This window comes from Panthera onca, chromosome D1, assembly GCF_046562875.1.
Source record: "Panthera onca isolate mPanOnc1 chromosome D1, mPanOnc1 haplotype 2, whole genome shotgun sequence".
In the NCBI taxonomy this organism is placed as follows: Eukaryota; Metazoa; Chordata; class Mammalia; order Carnivora; family Felidae; genus Panthera; species Panthera onca.
The window spans coordinates 100013827-100038172 of NC_138348.1; the positions used below are offsets into that span (position 1 = coordinate 100013827).

Below are 24346 nucleotides of genomic sequence, written 5' to 3' on the forward strand. Positions count from 1 at the left end.
AGCTGTCCCTGCCCGTCTGGGCCACAGCAAGACCCTGCCTGGGAGGCATGACCTTTAATGGAAGCCCTTTCCAAAAAGCGACTCCTTCCTCAAACACTCCGTGAGCACCCAGGGAGTGTGGGATACAGAGGAGCTGTCCCTGTGAGTGTCCCCGGTACAAGGTAAGGGGGTAGGCACCATGACAGGGGCGGGGGCAGAGGCCTTGTTCTCCGTGGTGACTCCTAGGCCCAGGGGAAACTCCATTTCAGCCCCCACGCCGAGGACCCAACCAAGAGAACCAGCCAACAGCAATAATGAGAATAATGCGAAGGGCCTGCATTCCAGACACCGGCTGATAGCCCAGCTTCACTCCTTCAGTAGCCAGGCAGGACGCCTCCCGTGGCTGCGTGCGCCATCTGCAGGTCACCTCCCGAACTGCAAGCACAATGATCCAGCCTGGGCGTTCTAGATGGGGGCTGAGAGCCCGCCCCCGTTCTGCGCCCCGCCCCCACCTGCGCTGGACACTGGGGAAACACGAACCGGACCCAACCCGGACCAGCATGAGGGAATGAACAAATCTAGAGTAGAATAGAGGCACCTGCTTAAGGTCGCAGAGGGAAACCCTGTTGTGACCGTACATTACCGAGCTCTCCATGTGCCAGGTATTGGGCAGAAGGCTTTCCTCGTGTCGGCCCATGTGACCTCAATGCAGTTTTGGGAGGCAGGTGTCACAGTCTCCGTCTGACTGGTGACAAGCTGGGGTGTGGGGACTTAAGTAACTCATCCAAGGTCAGAGGGGCAGGAAAAGGTGCACTTAGATCCGAGGCCCAGGGTGTCTGATTCCTTAACCATAGAGCCACACTGCCCGGGGTTGTGCTCGCTCAGAGGCTGAGCTGCAGTTCTGTCCCTAGGACGTTGCAGGCGGGGCGTCTGCCAGGACCAGGGAGACCAGCTGGACTGACTGTCCGGAAGGCGGTCAGTGTGGAGCCGTGAGTGACTGACTCCGAGAGGTGAGCCAACATGCCGGGGCTGGATGGGACGGGGAGCCTGATGTACCTCATTCTGTCGCGAGGCGGTGATAGGGAGGGAGGGACGGACTGAGCTCTGGGGGCCGCGGTGGGCCAGGCAGGATGAGACGGATTTGGAGAGCCAACAGAGCATCAAAGGTGAACGAGCCAGTTTCACTTGTGGTCAACCTAGCTCTGGATCCTTAACTCTCAAACACAAGGGGAAGAAATTCAAACAGACTTGTGCAGAATCCACAGTGTTGTGTGCTGATCATCTCTGGCCTCGGTATGTCCTTTAGGTAAACTGCAGACCCACCTGTCTGAACTGTCCCCGGAAGCGAGTTCCAAAGTCAGCCAAACCCCCAGTTAGTTACCACGAAACTGTCTGGAGTCATCATCCCACACACTTCCTTGCTCCTTTCCAGACCTCCACTCTGTCCACCACAGATGAGGCCACTGTCTGTCTCTAGAGCACTGGTAGTCAAAGCACAGGCCACAGACACGCAGCGTCAGCATCGCCCAGGACCTTGCTAGAAAGGGACGTTCTTAGGCCTCACTCCAGACCCACTGGATCAGAATCTGTAGTTTAACAAACTCCCCAGAGGACTCACGTGCACCCTAGAGCACTGGAAGGATTCAGAGAGACATCTCCCCTGCTCTCTCCTGGCAACAATCAGAGAGAGCTAGAGTAGTGGGGCTCAAACCTAGTTAAGCATCAGATTCACCTGAAGAGCTTGTTCAATCCCAACTGAATCACAATTTGTGGGCCTGGACTCCAGGCATTTGTATTTGTGTGTGTGTGTGTGTGTGTGTGTGTGTGTGTGTGTGTATGATAAGAGAGCCACAGGGAAATTTACCATTTTAACCATTTTTAAGTTGACAGTTCAGTGGCGTTAAGAACATTCACTTTGTGCCACCATCGCCACTACCCATTTCCAGAACTTTGCCAGGTCTGCAAACAAAAACTCTATATTCATTAAACGCCCACACTCCCTTCCTCCCAGCCCTGGCAACCACCATTCTACTTTCTGTCTCTGTTAAGTTGACTACTCCATGATCACTCATAGGGTCTTTGTCCTTTCTATTGGCTTCTTTCACTTAGTATGTTTGCAAGTATAATCCATGTTGTAGCCCGTATGAGAATTTTGTTCCTTTTTAAGGCTGAATGGTATTCCATTATAGGTATAGACCACATTTTTAATCCCATTGCTTTAAAAAAATTTTTTTAATGTTTATGTATTCTTGAGAGTGAGAGAGACAGAGCTTGAGTGGGATAGGGGTGGGGTAGGGGGCAGAGAGGGAGACACAGAATCCGAAGTAGGCTCCAGGCTCTGAGCTGTCAGCACAGAGCCCGACGTGGGGCTCAGACTCAGGAACCGTGAGATCATGACCCGAGCCGAAGTCTGATGTTTAGCCAGCCAAGCCACCCAGGTGCCCCTTAATCCCATTATTGATGGACCCTTGAGTTGTTTCCTTCGGCTATTATGAATACTAATGCATAAACATCAGTACGTAAGTTCCCGTTTGAGTCCCTGTTTTCAAGTCTTTGGATATATAACTAGCAGTGCAATTTCTAAATCAAATGATAATTCTATGTTTAACATTTTTATGAAGAAAAATATTTTCATTGAGGTATAATTGACATATAACATTATACTGGTTTCAGGTGTACGATGTAATGATTTGGTATTTGTATACATTGCAATACGATCCCCACAATAAGTCTAGTTAATATCCTTCACGGTACATAGTTACAAGTGTTTGTTCTTCTAGTGAAAACTTTTAAGATTTACTCTCTCAGCAACTTTCAAATATGCCACAAAGTAGTTTTAGCTATAGTCCCCATGCATATTGCATCCCTGTTAACTATAACTGGTAGTTGTTTTTTTTTTTCCTTTTGAGCCCCTTCAGCCATTTCACCTACCCCAGACCACACCCCTGTCAACCTGTCAACCGCCGATCTGTTCTCTGTATCTATGAGCTTGGGTTTTTTTTTTGGTTAGAGTCCACATAGAAGTGAGGCCGTACAGTTTTTGTCTTGGACCAAGTTGGTTTAGCACACAATGCCGTCGAGATCTATCCAGGTTGTCACAAATGGCAAGATTTCACTCTGTTTTATGGCTGAGTAGTATTCCGTTGTATTCCAGTAGAATCCCATTGTGCATTGTACCACATCTTTATCCACTCATCCATCAGTGGACGCTTAGTTGTTTCCATATCTTGGCTGTTGTAAATAATGCTACAATGAACATAAAGGCACATATAGCTTTCCAAATTAATGTCTTGGTCTTCTTTGAATAGATACCCAGAAGCAGAATTGCTAGATCACGTGGTAGTTCTATTTTTAACTTTTTGAGGAGCCTCCGTACTCTTTTCCAGAGTGGCCGCACAAATTTATATTCCTGCCAACAGTGCATAAGGGTTCCCTTTTCTCCAAATGCTTGCCAACACCTGTTTATCTTGTCTTTTTGGTAGCCATTCTGACAGGTGTGAGTTGATATCTCACTGTAGTTTTGATTTGTATTTCTCTGATGATGAGTGATGCTGAGCATCTTTTCATGTGTCTGTTGGCCATTTGTATACCTACTTTGGAAAAATGTCTATTCAGGTCCTCTGCCCATTTTTTAATTGGATTTTTTTTTTTTTTTTTTTTGCTATTGAGTTGTGTGTGTTCTTCATGCATTTTGAATATTAGCCCCTTAGCAGATACATACTTGGCAAATATTTTCTCCTTTTCAGCACGTTGCCTCTTCATTTTGTTGACGATTTCTTTGCCTGTGCAAAAGCTTTTTAGTTTGATGTAATCCCACTTATTTTTGTGTTTGGAGTCAGATCTAAAAACTCCTCACCAAGACCAACATCAAGAAGCTTAACCCCTTTGTTTCGTTCTGGGAGTTTTGTGGTTGCAGGTCTTATGTTCAAGTCTATCCATTTTGAGTTAACATTTGTGCAAGGTGTAAGATAGTGGTCTAGTTTCATTCTTTTGCATGTGGCTGTCTAGTTTTCCCAACATTTATTGAAAAGACTGTCTTGTCCCCATTTTATATTTATGTCTCCTTGTTGTGAGTTAATTGACCATATATGTGTGGGTTTATTTCTCAATTCTCTGTTCTGTCCCATTGATCTATGTGTCTCTTTTTATGCCAATACCATACCCTTTGGATGACTATAGCTTTGTAATATAGTTTGGAATCAGGGAGCATAATGCCTCTAGCTTTGTTCTTTCTCAAGATTGCTTTGGCTATTCCAGATCCTTTGTAGTTCAATTCCAATATTAGGATTCTTTGTTCTGTTTCTGTGAAAATGCCATTGGAATTTTGATTAGGATTACAATGAATCTATAGATGGCTCTGAGCAATAGGGACAGTTTAACAATATTAATTCTTGCAATCTATGAGTATGGAATACCTTGCTATTTATTTGTGTCCTTGTCAATTTCTTTCATCGTTGTTATAGTTTTCAGTGTACAGGTCTTTGATTTCCTTAGTTGAATTTATTCCTAGGTATTTTATTCTCTCTGATGTGGTTTTAAATGGGATTGCTTTCTTAATTTCTCTTTCTAGTATTAGTGTATAGAAACACAAAACATTTTCATATGTTGATTTTGTATTTTATCAAATTCACTGATTAGTTCTAACAATCTTATGGTAGAGTCTAGGGTTTTCTGTATATAATAACCAACCATCTGCCAAAGTGACAGTTTCACTTCTTCCATTACAATTTGGATGTCTTTTATTAGTTTTATTTTTTTGTTTTATTCCTATATAATAAACAGTGTTATATTAGTTTCAGATGTACAAGATAGTCATTCAACAATTCTATACCTTCCTCATTGCTCATCACAGCCACCAATTTGTTCTCTATAGTTGAGTCTGTTTTTTGGTTTGTCTCTTTTTTTTTTTTTCTTTGTTCTTTGGGTTTTTTTTTTTTTTCTTAAATTCCCAAGATGAATGAAATCATGGTATTTGTCTTTCTCTGACTGGCTTGTTTCACTTAGCATTATACTCTCTAGATTCATCCATGTCATTGCACAAGGCAGGATTTCATTCTTTTATATGGCTGAGTAATAGTCCATTCTATGTGTGTGAGTATGTGTGTGTGAGTGTGTATACTTCATTCATCCATCAGTGGACACTGTGTTTCTTCCATAATTTGGCGATTGTAAATAATGCTGAAATAGACATAAGCATGTATATCTCTTTTTAAATTAGTGTTTTCACCAATGAAATTACTGATCATATGATAATTCTATTTTTAACTTTTTGAGGAACCTCCATACTGTTTTCCACAGTGGCTGCACCAGTTTGCATTTCTAACAGTAGTACACCAGAGTTCCTTTTTTCCACATCCTTGCCAACGTCTCTTGTTTTTTATTTTAGCCATTCTGACAGGGGTGAAGTGATATCCCCTTGTGGTTTTGATTTGTATTTCCCTGATGATGAGTGATGTTGAGCATCTTTTCATGTGTCTGTTGGCCATGTGCAAGTCCTCTTTGGAGAAATGTCTGTTCATGTCTTCTGCCCATTTTTAAATGGACTATTTGGGGTTTTGGTGTTGAGTTGTATAAGTTATTTATATATTTTGGATACTAACCTTTTATCATATGTGTCATTTGCAAATATCTTCTCCCATTCAGTAGGTTGTCTTTTAGTTCTGTTGATGGTTTCCTTTGCTGTGCAGAAGCTTCTTATTTTGATGGAGTCCCAATAGATTATTTTTGCTTTTCTTGCCCTTACCACAGGAGATAAACGTCGAAAAATGTTGCTATGGCTAATGTGAGAAAAATTACTGCCTGTGCTTGCTTACAGGAATTTTATGGTTTCAGGTCTCATGTTTAGGCCTTTAATCCATTTTGAGTTTGTTTTGTGTATGGTGTAAGAAAGTGGTCCAGTTTCATTCTTTTGCATGTGGCTGTCCAGTTTCCCCAGCACCATTTATTGAAAAGACTGTCTTTTTCCCACTGTATATTCTTGCCACCTTTGTCACAGATTAATTGACCATATAATCGTGGGTTTATTTCTGGGCTCTATTCTATTCCATTGATCTATGTGTCTTTTTTTGTGCAGGTACCATTCTGTTTTGATTACAACAGCTTTGTAGTATATCTTGATTTGTGGGATTATGACCCTCCAGTTTTGTTCTTTCAAGATTGCTTTGACTATTCAGGGTCTTTTTTGGTTCCATACAAAACCTTTTATTTCTTCCCTAATTGCTCTGGCTAGGACTTCCAATACTATGTTGAGTAAAAGTGACAAGAGTGGACATCTTTGTCTTATTCCTGATCTTAGAGAAAAGGCTTCTGGGTTTTCATCATTGAGGATGATGTTAGATATGGGCTTGGCATAAAAGGCCTTTATTATGTTGAGGTAAGTTCCTTCTATACCCACGTGGTTGAATTCTTTTTTCATAAATGGATTTTGATTTTTGTCAGATGCTTTTTTTTGCATCTGCTGAGATCATCATATGACTTTTAGCCTCTTGTTAATGTGCTGTAACACATTGGCTTTGTGAAAATATTGAACTATCGTTGCATCCTTGAAATAAATTGCACTTGACCATGGTATATGCTCCTTTTAACATATTGTTGAGGCGCCTGGGCGGCTCAGTCAGCTAAGTGTCCAACCTCAGCTCAGGTCATGATCTCACAGCTCTTGAGTCCCAGCCCTGTATCAGGCACTGTGCCAACAGCTCAGAGCCTGGGGCCTGCTTCAGATTCTGTGTCTCCCTCTCTCTTTCTGCCCCTCTCCCTCTTTCTGTCTCTGTCTCTCTCTCTCTCAAATAAATACACATTAAAATTTTTTTAAAAAGAGTTAATGTATTGTTGAATTGGGTTTGCTAACATTTTGTTGAGGATTTTAGCATCTATGTTCATCAGTGATGTTAGTCTGTAATGTTCTTTTGTGGTGTCCTTGTTGGGTTTTGGAATCAGGGTAATGCTAGCCTTGTAAAATGAGTTTGGGGGTGTTTCTATTTTTTGGAACTGTTTGAAAAGGATTGGTATTAATTCTTCAAATATTTGGTAGAATTCACCAGAGAAGCCATCTGGTCCTGGACTATTGTTTTGCAGGGGAGGGTGGGGAGGAGGTTTTTGATTAGTGATTAAATCTCCTTACTGAAAACCAGTCTATTCATATTTTCTTTTTCTTCATGATTTAGTCTTAGAAAGTTGTATGTTTCTAAGACTTTATCCATTTCTTACTGGTTGTTTAATTTGTAGATATAATTGCTCATAGCAGTCTGTTATGATCCTTTGCATTTCTTTGGTATCAGTGCCTCCTTTTTCATTTCTGATTTTATTTTTTGAGCCATCTTTTTTTTCTGGATGAGTCTAGTTCAAAGTATGTCAATTATATCTTCTCAAAGAGCCAGTTCTTAGTTTGATCTTTTCTATTGTCTTTATTTCATTTATTTTTCACTCCAGTATTTGTTATTTTCTTCCTTCTACTAACTGGACTTCATTTGTTCTTATTTCTTTAGTTCCTTGAGTGTAAAGTTAGGATGTTTGAGGTTTTTCTTGTTTCTTAAGGTAGGCATGTATCACTATGAACTTGAGGTAGGCATGTATCATTATGATCTGCATCCCATAAATTTTAGTATGTTGTATTTCCATTTTCATTTGTCTTGATTTTTTTAAATTTATTTACCAATTGTTGTTTAATCTCCACATATTTGTGATTCTCTTCGTGAAACTGATTTCTAGTTTCATATCATTGTGGTTGGAAAAGCTGCTTGATATGACTTCAGTCTTAAACTTATTAAGACTTGTTTTGTGGCCTAACATATGATCTATCCTGTAGAATATTCCATGTGCACTTGAGAAGAATGCTTATTCTGCTGCTTTTAGATGGAATGTTCTGTTTATACCTGTTAAGCTCTTCCTGTCTAATATGTTGTTTAAGGTGGATGTTTCCCTATTGATTTTCTGTCTAGATGATCTATCCATTGATGTGAGGTATTAAAGTCCCCCACTATTACTGTATTGCTGTCTATTTCTTTCAGGTCTGTTAATATTTGCTTTACGTATTTAGGTGCAACTATGTTTGGTGCATAAATATGCTAGTACAAAGGTTAAAAGACAAATGTAGCAAAAATAACTGTAGCTGCAAAAATTAGTTAAAGGATACACAAGATAAAAATGTAAAATATGGGGGCACCTGGCTAACTCAGTCGGTAGAACATGCAACTCTTGAACTCTGGGTCATGAGTTCAAGCCCCATATTGGGCATGGAGCCTACTTTTAAAAAATGTAAAATGTGACATCAAAAACATAAAATGTGGGTGGGGATAGAGTAAAAATGTATAGAATGCATTCAAACTTATCAATTTAAAATAGTTATAAACATAGGTTGTTATATGTAAGCCTTATGGTAACAATAAAACCAAAAACTTACAGCAGATACACAGAAGACAACTAGAATAAAATCTAAGCATACAACTAAAGAAGTCATCAAACCGCAAAGGAAGAGCGCGAAAGAAGTAGAAAGGAGCAGAGAAGAACTACAGCAAAGCCAGAAAACAATGAACAAAATGACTTCAAGTACATACGTATTAATAATTGCTTTTGATGTAAGTGGACTAAATTCTCCAAAAGACAGAGCAGCTAAGTAGATGAAACAAACGAAACAAACAAACAACCACGAGACAAGACCCATTTATATGCCTCCCAAAAGTGACTCACTTCAGATGTCAGGGCACACACAGACGAGAAGTGAAGGGATGAATAAAGATGTTCCATGCAAATGAAAACCAAAAGAAAGCTGGGATAGCTATGCTTATACCAGACAAAACAGACTTTAACACAGACTATAATGAGGCAAGGGCATTACATAATGATAAAAGGGTCAATGCAACAGAAGGATATAACTTAGGTTTAACTTTCTGAGGGACTACCAAAGTGTTTTCTACTAGGCATCTGTATTTTTAACAAGCAAAATGCTACTGAAGGCTTTGTTCACCCACCAGATAGCTGAAGCTCTGCCTGTGACCTGCCATTGAGCTAAGCACTGGGGATGCAAAGGATGTCCTTGAGCTCAAGGGGCTCATTACCTGGTGTGTGTGCAAATTGGCAGAGCCTGAGGAGGGAGGTCCGTGGTAAAGGGATATGTCAGGGACGGCTAGCTGTCTGCCAGTGCCTCATGCTCCCCCTCCACAGTGCAATTGTTCCCAGGAAGCGTCTGCCCTGACAATGACTACAGTTCCTAGCCCCTTGACTTGTAGATAGGGCCCTAAGACCAAGTTCCCACTTGGAATGTGGTAGAAGTGAGGCATGCTACTTTCAGGCCTGGCTTACAAAATCTCCTTGACCACCCTCCTCTCTAACTGCCTGTCCGTGCCCAAGGTGAGTTTGGAAGTCACTGACCAAAGATGTCAGTGCTTCTGTTAGCCTGGGTTCTTGTACATCTGTGCAGATCAGAGGCCCCTCTACCCCACTGATGTCAACTGCATTTTACCTGAGCAAGAAATAAACATGTAATGAATTAGACAACTGAGATTTGGAAGTTTGTCTTAACAGCTAGCATCATCTTGCCTTATGTAGGAGATGAGGGGGAAACTGGCTCCCCATGGAAATCCTCCCTCCATCACCTAGGTCCAGGATAAACCTCCCACCCATGCCACCTTCCCTTCCCCCATATCTGTATAAGCAAAAGGTTGGGGAACAGCAGCTGATGAGTTCACAAAGGGGGAGGACAGTTGTGTGAACAGGACAGAAGGCTAGGAGGACCAATCAGGGCTCTGTCCTTCCTCCTAGAATTCACTTCTTCTGGGCAGTGGAAGCAATGCTCTTAGGCAGAAGGGGGAACAGCTGCTGGCTGTGTGTTCATTACGCTAGAGGTTGTCCACATTTGGTTGTAGTGTCTACAAGAATCAGAGAATCCCAGGAGTCAAAGCCTTCAGGGTCCCCTAGTCCAGGCTCCCATCCTGATTTTGAATCCTTTCTGCAGTGAGCAAGTGTTGCCCGTCCTTCACATCTATACCCCCTGATGGACAACTCCTCAATTCCCAAGCCAGCATACTTCACCCTTGGACATCTCTGCTGGCAAAGCCTCCCCGACACTAAGCTTAGTCTGCCCCTCTCACCCAAAAGCCTGGTACCACCCTTCCATGGGGTCCCCACAGAACAGGCCTTATTCCTCCTCAGCATGGCAGCTGTCAACATGTGGTGCTTGAGCATTGTTCATAGCTAGCTAATAAGTTCCCCCAATGGAATAGAATGGTCCCATTCCTTCCCAGTCACACCCAGGACTATGCCTGATTCTATCATGTGTTAGACTCGTGAAGGGTAAAGAGGGGGAGAAATGGACAGGGAGTAGACGGTCAATGGACACTGAGTTTTCATGAACTGTTGGCTCTCTCAGCTTGCTGTCCCAGGCTACAAGAAAACAGTACAACAGAATACAGTCAGAAGTGCTGCTTTACTGACACTTTATGGTAAGCACTCTGTCAATCACTTAACAAAAGATTCTCGTACCTTTACAACGATCCTGTAAGAAAGTGTGACTCCTGTGGACACGAAAATCCATGTGGTTCAATCTGAGACCAGCGGTGCCGACCAAAGAACTGGCCAGAAAACAAAAGAAAAGTTTTATTTTTATTTTTAAAGTTTACTTATTTTGAGAGAGAGAGAGCACATGCAAGGGGGGAAGGGGCTGAGGGAGGGGGAGACAGAGAATCCCAAGCAGGCTCCACACTGTCAGCGTAGAGCCCCACATGGGGCTCAATCCCACGAACCATGAGATCGTGACCTGAGCCAAAATCAAGTCAGACACTCAATGGACAGTGCCCCCAAGGAAAAAAATTTTAACTAACTCATTATCTGCTTTGGTTTTGTGACCCTGAAGGGGATCCAAATGAACAGTTGAGAGTAATGCCCATTGATACCTTTGCAATATTGTGATATAATAAGAATTGTATATTTGGTCTTTGTCTTCAGTTGCAGGCACAGAGCTCCTAAAACCTTTGATGTTTCCTGAGTGATAGGTATGAGAGGAGCATCTCTTGTTGTTGATAATAAACCCCTTTCAACCACTCCTGAATTTATGCTTAAGGGAGTAACTCTCAGTCACTAGATAGCTTTAGGATAAGGACTGGTTTTCAAAGAAACCAACCCCATGATCAGAGGGTTGGAACTTTGAACACAACCCCTCACACCCAGGGAAGAGAGAGGGGCTGGAGATTGAGTAAATCACTAAGGAACAATGACCTAATCAGTTATGCCTGAGTAGTGCAACCACCGTAAAAACCCTAAACAACAGGGTTCAGAGAGCTTCCAGGTTGGTAAGTCCATCTGTGTGCCGAGAGGGGGGAGCATCTCAAGTCCACAGGAACAGAAGTTCCTGTGCTCAGAACCCTTCCAGACCTAACCCTGTGTAACTCTTCATCTGGTGTTCATTTTTACCCTTCATTATTATGGTGTGTCGTAAATGACATTGTAGAGTGTTTTCCCTGAGTTCCATGAACCATTCTAGCAAGTTTTCTAGCCCGAAGAGGAAACCCCTAATTTGTAGTTGGTTAATCAGAAGTGCAGGAGCCCTGGGAGTTGCATCTGAAGTGGGGGGCAGTCTTGTGGCACTGAGCTCTTAACCTGTGAGGTCTGCTAACTCCAGGGAGTTAGTGTCAGAATTGAATTGAACCTTTGGGCACCCAGTTAGAGAACCGGTTGTTGGTGTGGGAAAACCCCACATATTTGGTATCAGAAATGGAAGTAGAAAGAGACAGAAACCCTGCGTTTCTAACCCAAGTCCTCGCATGCTGCAAAACTCACTATCAAGTCCTTGAGCTCCATTGCTCTCTGTGCTCCCCGTGCTCCCCTTTCTCCTGACTTTGCATTATGAAACAGCAAAGGCCAGGTCCAGGGGCACCAGGGGAGGTGGGAGAAATGGAAAGCAAGGCAGGAACACTCTTTGGTTGTGCATGGGAAGGGGCTAAGGGTAGAAAAACCTTGTTCATAATTTTTGCCCTTAAGAGGTGTCTCCGTGTTACTAGCTAAGAAAAAAGTCAACAGATTTGGTTTGTTGCACAAAGTCACTCAGCAATAGACACAGCCAGGACTTGAATTCCAAAGCCAGAATTCACCGAGCCTCTTGGGACCCCTTACGGAATCCCAAGTGACACCCATAAGGTAACATTTGTTCCACACTTACTACTCAGCAGGAATTGTGCTAAGCCCGGTGAGGGGAGAGCAGCGAATGGGGAATCAAAGCTCACTGCTCCTGTTCCAACTCCATAACTCTGGCAAAGTAGCTTTACCCTCATGGGCCTCAATTTTGTTTTCTGTGAAATAGGGTGCCACCAGGTTGGTGAGACTGGAAGGCCATAATGTGGGTAAAGATGCTTCTAACTGTAAAGTGAGGATTGATTGGCAAGATGAAGGTCCTCCTATCAGGGGCCAGATCCCAGGGAAGCCAAAATCTGCTCAGTCAGGTTTGCTGTGCCCAAAGGACCAGGGGGGATATGAAGGTCATTTGCTGCCCTAGAGAACCTACTGAAAGTCACCATGAGGACCTTACAGCATCTGCTGTCCAGAAGGGAAGCTCAAAGGTAGGGGGGGGATATCCGCAAACCCACTACCATCGGTTGCAACCAAAAGCTGGCACTTGGCCCCTGACTCCAAACAGGAGTCACCGAAGCAGAGGGGACAACATGTGGTTAAGCACCATCCTGCCCCACCATGTTAATGCCCTGACTGTCCTCCGGGAAGACTCAGCGGTGTGGCGAGCTGTGCCTGAAGCCCTCCTGCTGCTGTTGGTCGTGGTCTTTGTCTCTAGTTTGACCTTTCCCCCGGTTGTTGGATGGAGGTAGATGGCACGGTTCTGAGCCATTGTGTCCACAGCTGCCTGGAATGGCCACACCTGCCCTGCCACTTCCTCTTCAACATGTGGCATCCCCACGACAGCTCTGAGCACGTGATCTGGGCCTAATAGCAGCGGCCACCAGCAGCCACTGCTACAGCCACCTGGGAGCCACGTGCATCTAGGCCAGCCTCGGCAAACGCTCCGTGCAAAAGCCAGTCCTGGGGTCCCAGAGCACGTGAATGAGCCAGAACCCTGGGCATAGGGCCCCTGACATCTGGGCACTGGCAAGCCCTTCACTTTGCCCTGCATCCCACATTTCTATAGCATCCAGCCACCCCCCCCCCCCACCACCACCCTGGGTCCTGCTGTACCCTCTTCCCCAGGAGGACTCCGGGGTCCCTGCCTCTCAGGTCCTGGAGACCCCTCTTGGGGAACAAGGACAGGAACAAGACACTGGGGGAACAGGCAGGAGGAACACTGGGGTCTGATTAGTCTTGAGCCAAGAGGTGAGCAGCACACCCGGCCGAGCAGGGCTTCATGGAGCTGCAGGAGCATCACAGCAGGTCCGTGGGCAGCCGGACCTCAGGAAGAGGTCCCCGACGCTGGGAGAGGCCTTCCCTGGAGGAAAGCTCAGGAGGCACCTGCTCTAGCAGAATGGGGTGAAGACAGGGAGTCTGTGACTTCCCCGGGGTGAGTGTAACCATCCTATCCTCAGGTGGAGACACTGAGGTCCAGCTTCTGGGTAGTCACTTGGCCAGAGCGAGAGGTGGTAAGTGGCAGCTGGAGGGCCAGTCCGATTCTCCCCCAACCTGCAGCTGCAGCAAGAGATTTCTGGGGAATGGGCAGCACTGCACCCCCCTCAACCTCTCCTCTGGCTACAAGTAAGGGAAGGCAGTTGTGGTCCGGAAACTACTGGCTTTCTCTGTAAGGAAACGGGGCGCAGGAAGGAGACCAGCTACTTAATTGAAGGCATATGCGCCTTGTGGCGGAGGCCCCGCTGGCCGCGAGGCAGGGGAAGGCATGGGGAAGAGGAGGAAGGGTGGACCGCAGGCCTTTTCTCTGAGACTTTCCCCGCTCCGATGAAGAGTTGGTCCCAACCTCTCCCCACCCGCTGATACTTGCCCTCTAATGCCGTGACCGGAGGTATGTGCCCACATGCACCAGCAGGCCAACAAGTCAGAGCAACTTATTCCAATCCAGATTTGCACATTCTGATTCTGCCACCTACTAGCTTAGCCTCTCCAAGACCCTCTGTTTTTGTTTTCCATCTTAATAAAGAAGCGACCTACCGATGGGACCGTTGTGCGGACGCAGTGAACTCTATAGGTAGGTAAAGCACTGAGTGCTGGCTCAACGTAAGGAAACTGAGACTATTGTCCATAAGAGGGCCCAGAAGAACATGCGTGTACTTCCCGTGAACTCCCAAATGAACACACAAGTGTGTGTTCATACGGAGACAGGGGAGGGGTCTGAAACCACCCTGTGTCACCACCACGTGGAAGGAGCAGAGGGGGCATTTGTTCTGTGTGGCTCCAGGGCAGAACGGGGAGAGAAGTCTCCCTGATAGTCGCCTGCAGGTGGTCAACAGGATTGGGCTGCCTTGCCCTTAGATGCATTCAGCAGTTGCTTGATAATGGCTTACATTTCCCCAGCGACACAGGCTGTTTCTTTAATCTTCTCAGTGTGAGGTTATTTTCAGCACCGTCATACAAATGGGGAAACTGAGGTGTAAAGAGAAGATCCTTTCCCAAAGATGCCTCGCTAGTGAATAGCAACCAGAATTTGAACCCAGGTCTTTTTTTGAGGCCTAATGTAGAGCCTTGGAGCCAGACATTGGTCCCAACTTTAGTCTACAATAATAGGTGTCCAGAAAAAGTTCTGTCCCCATTCCCTACCTCTTCCCCTTTCCCATCATATGCTAAAGTGGCCACAGCTGCCCTGGCAGTGGCTCTACAGGTAGACTGGTCTCCAGGAGAGAGAGTGGCTAAGTCTGTGTCATTCAGGCCCCCAGAGTTCTTGCGCTTGGCAGGCCCTGGCTCCTGGTGGGGAAACCAAGGGCCAGTCTTCCGTTCCATCCCAGGGTGTCTCCTCAAGCCAGACTGGCTCCCCTCTGGTCTTGCCTTCCTGCCTGCCTGCCTCCCTTGTAGCCTGGGCTTGCTTCTCTTTGTCATCTGAGGTCTGTCTCTCTCAGTCTTCCTTAGGGTTCTCGTTCACACACAACTGGCCACGGATGAGAATGCAATCCCCCAGCAAACTTCTTCCTTGCCTTCTGTGTTGCCCTTTGTGTCCAAGACTTAACCTTGATCACAGCAAGTCCTACAAGTTACAGAATCCCAGTTATGGTTCCTGACTTCCCTGCAGGGGTGACAATAACAGCTAACATCTATTGAATCCCTCTTATTTATTTTGTTCCAGTTTTATTGAGATATAATCGACACACATCTATAAATTTAAGGTTAACAGCATAATGGTTTGATTTACAATATATGTATAGTGAAATGATTACCACAGTAAGTTTACTTCACATCCATTTATCTCATAGATACAAAAAGAAAAAAGCAAAAGAATTTTTTCTTTGTGATGAGAACTTTTAGGATCTACTTTCCTATATATCATCATACAGCAGTGCTAATTATAGGCACCATGCTGGGCAAGACATCCCTAGGACTTATTTATCCTATAACTGGGAGTTTGTACATTTCTACCACTTTCTTCCAGTTCCACCCCCCCCCCCTCGTAACCACAAATCTGATCTCTTTTTCTAGGAGTTGGATTTTTTTTTTATTACACATGTAAGTGAGAACAAAAGGTATTTTGTCTTTCTCTGCTTGACTTAATATCACTTAGCATAATGCCGTCAAGATCCATCCATGTTGTTGCAAATGGCAGAATGTCCTCATTTTTTTATGGATGAATAATATTCCAGTGTGTGCATATAATCACAATTTCTTCATCCATTCACCCGCCAGTGGACAGTTCCGTATGTTGGCTATTATAAACCCCATTGCTATGAACATAGGGGTGCTGGTATCTTTTCAAGTTAGTGTTTTCATTTCCTTTGGATATATTCCCAGAAGTGGAATTGCTGGATCATATGGTAGTTCTGTCCGTAATTTGGGGGGGAATTTTTGTGATTTTCATGGTTTCAAGGCTTCATACTTCCCATAGTGGCTGTACCAGCTTAAGGTCCCACCAGCAGTGCACAGGGTTCCCTTTTTCCCACATCCTCACAGCATTTGTTATCTCTTACCTTTTTGATGGCCATTCTAACAGGTGTGAGGTGATAGTTCATTGTGGTTTTGATTTACATTTCCCCGATCATTAGTGATGGTGAGTATCTCTTCAGTTACCTCTTGGCCATTCATTATATCTTCTTTTGGGAAAATGTCTAGTAAGGTCTTTTGCTCCTTTTTAATTTGGATTTTTGGGGGTTTTGCTGTTGAGTTGTAGGAGTTCTTTATATACTTTAGATTTTGACCCCTTATCAGATATATCATTTACAAATATTTTCTTTTGATGTTGTTGACTGTACCTTTGCTGTGCGTATTTTTAGCTTGACTTATTCTTGAGTTTTGTTTCTTGTGCTTTAGGTACCCTACCCAAAACATCATTGCCAAGACTCCCATTAGGAGCTTTTTTCCTATGTTTTCTTCAAGGATTTTCATGGTTTCAAGCCTCATATTGATATTTTTCAATTGTTTGGAATAAGATAATATTTTAAATTCCAGTGTAGTTAACATACAGTGTTGTATTAGTGTCCGGTGTACAATATAGTCATTCAACAATTGTGTACATTACTCAGTGCTCATCACGATAAGTGTGATTTTAATCCTTTTCACCTATTTCCCTCATCCCCCACCCACCTCCCTTCTGGCAACTATTAGTTTGTTCTCTATAGTTAACAGTCTGTTTCTGGGGGGCACCTGGGTGGCTCAGTCAGTTAAGTGTCTGGCTCTTGATTTCAGCTTGGGATCTCACATTTGTGAGATCAAGGCCTATATCAGGCTCCACACTGAACCCAGAGCCTGCTTGGGATTCTCTCTCAGGCTGTCTGCCCCTCCTCCCCCGAAATAAATAAACATTTTTTGAAAAAAAAGAGAGTCTGTTTTTTTTGGCTTGTCTCTTTTATTTTCTTTGTTCATTTGCTTTGTTTCTTAAATTCCAAGATGAGTGAAATCATGGTATTTGTCTCTCTCTTACTGATTTATTTCACTTAGCATTATACTGTCTAGATTCAGCCATGTCATTGCAAATGGCAAGATTTCATTTTTTTCTTATAGCTGAGTAATATTCCTGTATGTGTGTGGGTGTGTGTGTGTGTGTACTATCATCCATTCATCTTTTGAAGGACACTTGGGCTGTTTCCATATCTTGGCTATTTTAAATAATGCAGCAATAAACATGGGTGCATATCTCTTTTTGAATTAGTGTTTTCATCTTGTTTGGGTAAATACCCACTAGTGGAATTACTGGATCATATGAGAATTCCATTTTTAATGTTTTGAGAAACTTTCATACCGTTTTCCACAGTGGCTGCACCAGATTGCATTCCCACCAACAGTACACGAGGGTTCCTTTCCCTCCACATCCTTGCCAACACCTGTTATTTCCCATGTTTTTCATTTTAGCCATTCTGACAGGTGTGAACTGATATCTCATTGTACTTTTTGTTTTATTCTTGAGAGAGTACATGCACACGAGAGTGGGGGCTGGGGCTCAGGGAGAGAGGAAGAGAGAGAGAATCTCAAGCAGGCTCCATACTGCCAGCATGGAGCCCAATATGGGGATTGAACCCATGAACCGTGAGATCATGACCTGAGCCAAAATCAAGAGTCGAATGCTTAACTGACTGAGCCACCCAGGTGCCCCATCTTCTGCCCATTTTTAATTGGACTACTTGGTTTTTTGGTGTTGATTTGTATAAGTTCTTTATATATTTTGGATACTAACCCTTTATCAGATATGTCACTTGCAAATATTTTCTCCCATTCAGTAGGTTGTCTTTTAGTTTTGTTGATTGTTTGCTTTGCTATCTTTTTATTTTGATGGAGTCCAAATAGTTTATTTTTGCTTTTGTTTCCATGGCCTCAGGAGATGCTGCTACGGCCAATGTCAAAGAAATAGCTGCCTGTACTCTCTTCTAGGGTTTTTATGGTTTCAGGTCTCACAATTAGGTCTTTAATCCATTTTGTGTTTATTTTGTGTATAGTGTTAAAAAGTGGTCCGGTTTCATTCTTTGCATGTTAGCTGTCCAGTTTTCGCAGCACCATTTGTTGAAGAGATTTTTTCCCATTGTATATTCTTGCCTCCTTGTCAAAGATGAACCGACCATATAATCATGAGTTTATTTCTGTGTTCTATTCTGTTCCACTGATTTATGTGTCTACTTTTGTGCTAGTTACATACTGTTTTCATTGCTACAGCTTTGTAATATACATTGACAGGTGGGATTGTGATACCGCCACTTTGTTCTTCTTTTTCAAGACTGCTTTGGGTGTTTGGGGTCTTTTGTGGTTCCATAAAAATTTTAGGATTATTTGTTCCAGTTCTGCAGGAAATGCTGCTGTTATTTTGATAGAGGTTGCATTAAATCTGTAGATTGCTCTGGGTAGTATGGACATTTTAACAATACCAATCCATGAGCATAGAATATCTTTCCATTTGTATTGTCTTCAGTTTCCTTCATCAAGGTTTTATAGTTTTCAGAATACAACTCTTTCCCCTCCTTGGTTAACTTCATTCATATGTATTTTATTATTATTGGTAAAATTGGAAATGGGATTGTTTTCTTAATCTCTCTCTCTGCTACTTATTAGTGTATATAAATGGATTGGATTTCTCTTTATTTATTTTGCATTCTGCAACCTTAATTCACTTACCAGTTCTAATAGTGTTTTGGTGGAGTCCTGAGGGTTTTCTATATATAGCATCATGTCATTTGCAAATAGTGAAAGTTATACTTCTTTCTTACCCATTTGGATGACTTTTATTTCTTGTCTGATTGCTGTGGCTAGGACTTCCAATACTACGTTGAATAAAAATGGCTAAAGTGGACATCCTTGTCTTATTCCTGATATTAAAGGGAACATTATTAGTTGTTTTTCTTCATTGGGTAGAATGTTAGCTGCGGGTTTTCATAAATGGCCTTTATTATGTTGAGGTATGTTCCCTCTAAACCCACTTTATTGAGAGTTTGGGTTATGAAACAACGTTGAATTTTGCCAAATGCTTTTTATGCATCGTTGAAATGATCATGATTTTTGTCCTTCATTTTGTTAATGTGGTGTATCACATTGATAGATTGGCAAATATTGAACCATCTTTGCATCCTCCACAATGAATCTCACTTGACAATTTGATTGCTATAGCTTTATAGTATAGTTTGAAATTCAAGAAGTGGGATGCCTCCCACTTTATCAGGACTGCTTTGGCTATTCAGAGGTTTGTGTGGTTCCATATCAATTTTAGGATTTTTTTTCTACTTCTGTAAAAAGGTTCTTGGAATCTTGATAGGGATTACAATGAATCTATAGATGTCTTTAGGTAGGATTGACATTTTAACATTAATTTTTCCAATCCATGAACATGGAATGCCTTTGCATTTATTTGTTTCTTCTTCAGTTTCTTTCATCAATGTCTTACAGTAGAGATTTTTCACTTCTCTGGTTAAATTTATTGATAAGTACTGTTTAGATGTTATCATAAATGGGTCATTTTCTTCCTTTTTCACAGAATTTGTTATTGTATATAAATGCTACTGATTTTCATATGTTAATTTTGTATCCTGCAAGTTTACTGAATGAATTTATTGGTTAGATCTAACAGTTTTTTGGTGGAGTCTTTAGGATTTTATCTATATAAAATCATGTCATCTGCAAACAGAGACAGTTTTACCTCTTCCTTAACAATGTTGATGCCTTTTATTTTTCATACCTGATGGCTCTGACAAGGATTTCCAGTACTGTATTGAAAAGGAGTGGTGGGAGTGGGTGCCCTTGTCTTATTCCTGATCTTATTGGGAAAGCTTTGAGCCTCTCACCATTGACCATGATGTTAGCTATGGGCTTATCATATATGGCCTATGGTATACTTAAGGACATTCCTTCCCTACCTAACTTATCATGAATGGATGTTAAATGTTGTCAAATTCTTTTTATGCACCTAATGAGATGATCATTTGACTTTTTTTTTCTTTATTCTATTAATGTGATGAATCCTATTTCTCATGAGTTTGAAAGTGTTCCCAACTCTTCAATTTTTTTAAAAAGTTTGAGAAAGCATTAATTCTTTAAATGTTTGATAAAATTCACCAGTGAAGCCAACTGGCCCTGGGCTTTTCATCATTGGGAGATTTTTTTATTACTGATTTAATCTCCTTACTAGTGATTACTTGTACAGACTTTCTATTTCTTCCTGATTAAGTCTTAGCAGTTTGTACATTTCTAGAATTTTTGCATTTCTTTTTCGTTGTCCAGATTGTTGACGTATGGTTGTTAATAGTTGCCTCTTATGATCCTTGTATTTCTGTGGTATCAGTTGTAATGTGTGCTATTACATTTATAGTTTTGTTCACTAAGGTCCTCTCTTTTCCTTGGGTAGTCTAACTAAAGGTTTGTCACTTTTGTTTATCTTCTCAAAGAAGCAACTGTTAGTCTCATTAATATTTTTGATTATTTTTCCATTCTCTGTTTCATTTATTTCTGCTCTAATCTTTATTATTATCTTTTTTCTGCTAACTTTGGGCTCAGTTCTTTGTCCAGTTTAAGGCATAGATCTAGGCTGTTTATGCAGGAGCTTTCTTGCTTCTTAAGGTAGGAACTTATTGCTATGAAATTCTCTCATAAAACGCTTCTGCTGCATACCATAAGTTTTAGTATATTGTTTACATTTATGTTTGTCTTAAGATACTTTTTAATTCTCCTTTAATTTCTTCTTTGATCCATTTAGGAAGTGTTTAATTTCCATGTATTCATGAATCTTCCACTTTTCCCCTTGTTACTGATTTCCAGTTTCATACCACTGTGGTAAGAGAAGATATTTGGCTTGATTTCAATCTTCTTGAATTTGCTAAAACTTGTTTTGTGACCTATGGTCTGTCCTAGAAAATGTTCCCTGTGCAATGGAGAAGAATATGTATCCTGCTGTTGGACAGAATGCTATATATATATGTAATATATATATCTGTTAGATCCATTTAGTGTATAGTGTTGTTCATTCTGCTGTATCTTCATTGATTTTCCGTCTGATTTTTCTGTTGTTGAGAGTGGGGCATTAAAGTCCCCAATAATTATTGTGTTGCTCTTTGTTTCTCCTTGTGGCTCTTAGTTTTTGCTTTATGTATTTAGATGCTCTGGTGTTGGACATATTAGTTGTATCTTCTTGATATATTGACTCCTTTGTCATTATTTAATGATCTTGTCACCTTTTACCATTTTTAAAGTCTATTTCATCCGGTATGCATATAGCTACCCCTGCCTTTTGGAGGGTTACAGTTTGTTTGAAATATCTTTTTCCATCCCTTCACTCTCAGTCTATGTGTGTCTTTAAAGCTAAAGTGAGTTTCTTATACAGTGTATCATTGGACCTTGTTTTTGTTGGTTGTGTATCCAATCAGCCATTCTATGACTTTTGACTGCAGAATTTATTCTGTTTTCATTTAAAATAACCACTGACAGTAAGGACTCACTCTTGCCATTTTGTTCATTGTTTCTTGTATTTTATCCTGCTTTTTGGTTTGTTTTGATGTTCTTATGTCTTGTATCAATATGCTTTGACTTCTTTGTCATGTTCTTTTGTGTAATTACAGGTTTTCCCTGGTGAATACCATAAGGCTTGCATAAAATGTCTTAAAATTGTAACACCCTATTTTAAACTAATGACAACTTCAATAGAATGTCTAAGCTTTATACTTTTACCTCTTCTCCTCACATTTTAGGTTATTGATGTTGTAACTTACATATTTTTACATTGTGTTCACTAATAACAGATTATTATAGTTACGGTTATTTTTACCAAATCTGTTTCTTAACTTCTATTTATTTTTTATTGAAGTATAGTTGATGCACAATGTTACATTAGTTTTAAGCATATAACATAGCAATTCAACACGTATATTGTTATGCTATGCTTATGACAAGTGTAGCTACCATCTATCACCATACAACACTATTATAATACCACTAACAGGGAGCCTGGGTGGCTCAGTTGGTTAAGCGTCCAACTTTGGCTCAGTTCATGATCTCATGGTTCGTGAGTTCGAGCCCCATGTTGGGCTGTGCGGAGAGCTCAGAGCCTAGAGCCTCCTTCCAATTCTGTTTCTCCCTCTCTCTCTGCCCCTCTCCTGCTCTCACTCACTCTCTCTCTCTCTCAAAAATAACATTAAAATTTTTTTTAAATACCACTATCTATATTCCCTAGGATGTACCTTTTATCCTAGTGACTTATTCCATAAATGGAAGTCTATATCTCCCACTCCCCTCACCCATTTTGCCTACTCCCCTACCACCCTCCCCTCTGGCAACCATCGATGTGTTCTCTGTATTTATGGGTCTTTTTCTGCTTTTTGTTTGTTCATTCTTTTGTTGTTTAGATTTTGTTTTGTTGTTTAGATTTGTTGTTCACAAATGAAATCGTATGGCATTTGTCTTTCTCTGTCTATTCCACTTAGCCTAATACCCTCTCAGTCTATCCATGTTGTCACAAATTGCAAGATCTCATTCTTATTTATGGCTGAGTAGTATTCCATTGTATATAAGACTACATGTTCTTTATCCATACCTCTATTGATAGACACTTGGGTTGCTTGCACATCTTGGCTATTGTAAATAATGCCATAATAAACATAGGGGTGCATATGTCTTTTCAAATTAGTATTTCCATTTCCCTTGGGTAAATAAATACCCAGTAGTGGAATTACTGGATCCTATGGTATTTATAGTTTTAATTTTTTGAGGAACTTCTATACTGTTTTGCACAATGGCTGCACCAATTTGCCCTCCCACCAATAGTACACAAGGGTCTATTTTTTCCACATCCTTGCCGATGCTTGTTATTTCTTGTGTTTTTGGATTCAAGCCATTCTGACAGGTGTAAGGTTTTATCTGCATTTCCCTGATGATTAGTGATTTCGAGCATCTTTTCATATTTCTGTTGGCCATTTGTATGTCTTTTTGGAAAAATGTCTATTCAGGTCCTATGCCCACTTTATAATCAGAATATTTGGGAAGGGGGTTTGGTGCTGAGTTGTATAAGTTCTTTATATATTTTGGATACTAACCCCTTATTGGATATATCATTTGCAAAATGTCTTCCCCCATTCAGTAGGTTGTCTTCTTGTTTTTTTGATGGCTTCCTTTGCAGTGCAAAAGTTGTTTGTTTTTGTTTTTGTTTTTTTTTTACTTTGGTGTAGTCCCAATAGTTTATTTCTCTGCTTGTTTCCCTGACCTGAGGAAACATATCTACAGAAATGTGGCTAAGGTCAATGTCTAAGAAATTACTGCCTATGTTTTCTTCTAGGAGTTTTGTGATTTCCTGTCTCACAGTTAGGTCTTTAATATATTTTGACTTTATTTTTGTGTGTAGTGTAAGAAAGTGGTCCAGTTTCATTCTTTTGCATATAGCTGTCCAGTTTCCCCAGCATCATTTATTTTTTTTTTTTTTTTTATTTTTAAATTTTTTTTTTTTTTCAACGTTTTTTATTTATTTTTGGGACAGAGAGAGACAGAGCATGAACGGGGGAGGGGCAGAGAGAGAGGGAGACACAGAATCGGAAACAGGCTCCAGGCTCCGAGCCATCAGCCCAGAGCCTGACGCGGGGCTCGAACTCACGGACCGCGAGATCGTGACCTGGCTGAAGTCGGACGCTTAACCGACTGCGCCACCCAGGCGCCCCAACCCAGCATCATTTATTAAAAAGACTTTTTCCCATTGTATATTCTTGCCTCCTTTGTTGTAGATTAATTGACCATATAATTTTGGGTTTACTTCTGGGCTCTATTCTGTTCCATTGATTTATGTGTCTGTTTTTGTGCCAGTACCATACTGTTTAAATTACTGTAGCTTTGTAACGTAGTTTGAAATCTGGGATTGTGCTACCCCCAGCTTTGTTCTTTCTCAAGATTGCTTTGGCTATTTTGGGTCTTTATTACAAATTTTAGTATTATTTGTTTTAGTACTATGAAAAATGCTGTTGGCATTTTGATGGGGATTGCATTGAATCTATAGGTAATTTGGGGTAATAAGGGCATTTTAACAATATCCTCCCAATTCATGAGTATGGAATACCTTTCCATTTGTGCCATCTTCAATTTCTTTCATCAATATTTTATATTTTTTCAGGATATAGGTCTTTCCCCTCCTTGGTCAAGTTTATTCCTAGGTATTTTATTCCTTTCGGTTCAATTGTAAGTGGAATTGTTTTTCTTAATTTCACTTTCTGCTACTTCATTGTTTGTGTATATAAATTCAACCCATTTCTGTGTATTAATTTTGTATACTGCAACATTGCTGAATTCATGTATTACTTCTAATAGTTTTTGGTGGAGCTTTAGGGTTTTCTATGCATAGTAT

General features: G+C 41.4%; 1 long non-coding RNA gene across 1 annotated transcript in view; it reads left to right on the top strand.

The window, feature by feature from the left end:
- The window catches only part of LOC144612895 (uncharacterized), a 35717-nt gene that overhangs the window by 471 nt on the left and 10900 nt on the right, over positions 1–24346 (top strand). Inside the window, exon 2 of the long non-coding RNA XR_013550030.2 lies at positions 891–989. This is a non-coding gene — a long non-coding RNA (uncharacterized LOC144612895). The remainder of the gene's footprint in view (positions 1–890; positions 990–24346) is intronic.